Genomic DNA, 1,435 nt, shown 5'->3' on the forward strand with positions numbered 1-1,435 from the left:
AAACCCGTGTGTGACTCCTAGAGCTGCTTTATTTTGTTAGATGATCAAAAGATGAAATGACCATATGGAAAATACGCCACCTTCTTTATTGAACCATGGGCATGCATTTTATGCATGAAATGCATATGTTCTCGCAAATTATATTAACTTCGTAAAACTTACCTTTCTATGATGGCCATTTGGGAGCGATGCTGAAAGAAAGCATACGGATACTCCATATTTCTCTTAAAAAATTTAATTGGAAATGAGCTTTTTCTTGATAAATATTTCTCGGGTTCTCATCCAGATTAATTCTTTCATTTAAGCCGACGTTTCGAGAGACAAATTGTTTCCCATCTTCAAGGCCGTGTTGCTCTTTGAAAGTCGAATTTCACACTGAACCGAAACGACCGTTTATCGGGGACAACAATACGGCTCAGGTGTCGTCCGATTGGCTGCAGGTCTTTTGAAATTCTTCATGTTCTTCCCTTACGTATTTTATAAAGCTGATAACAGCTGATTGATTAATTAACCTGCCTGAGAACCGGAGAAATATCCATCAATAGTATTCACCTGGAGAAATTAAAATCGCTTATTAAGCTTTTTCTTGTTTCCCCATGAACGATTAAAACGTGAACGAAAGCATCAAAGAAACATGAACGAAAAATGTGTGCTTAAAGAATGATTTTGGAAATCGGAGTGGAATGTTTAAATAACTCCTGTCCACCTTCCACTGCATTGAACCAGGAGCATTTTTTGAGGTCAGTAAAGACGATTGGCAGAAGTCGCCGTGAAATTTGGTCGACTCGATGCGCTGCGAGGTGCCCATGAGAAATTTTCCATTCCACTTCCTTTTACGGGCCAAAATATCGATAAGAGAGTATCGATAAAATCTTGCAGAACGAATTACACCAAATTTTAAAGAGACTGCAGGCCTAATTTGGTTTCCTCAACTTGCACTCCTCGCAAGGTGGTTCTTTAACCATGTTTTGGACCTTGATAATGAAAAAATGTCAAGACCATGTCAATATGTTGGTTTCGAGTCAATTGTGTCTCCATGCAATGAGTGATCAGTGAGTTAACACAGTAGTTTTCATTTACTTATTATTTTGCTAATATCACTTGTGATAGTTTGTGCTTTAAGACAGTATTGAAGTTTATAATTGGGGCAATATTGCAGTTTCTGGCTGAATCACTGACTCAATTGGTATTTCCTTCGGTCAGACAGTTGATTTCATCTTTGAAGGGCTTGATTCATTAAAAATTATTTCAATGGTGCGGAGTTAGTTTATAATGTCACATGAATTTGGGTGCTTGTATGTCCGAACAATTTTCCTCAATCCATTAAACGGCGGTGTGGAAACCTATATCATTTTGGTAGATGACAAAACAGTTTTGTGTAGCCGGCGAATGTAGATAGAGTGAATCTTTCGTTAAAAATGGTGTGTCTTACTTG

The sequence above is a fragment of the Ischnura elegans genome, chromosome 5, assembly GCF_921293095.1.
Source record: "Ischnura elegans chromosome 5, ioIscEleg1.1, whole genome shotgun sequence".
In the NCBI taxonomy this organism is placed as follows: domain Eukaryota; kingdom Metazoa; phylum Arthropoda; class Insecta; order Odonata; family Coenagrionidae; genus Ischnura; species Ischnura elegans.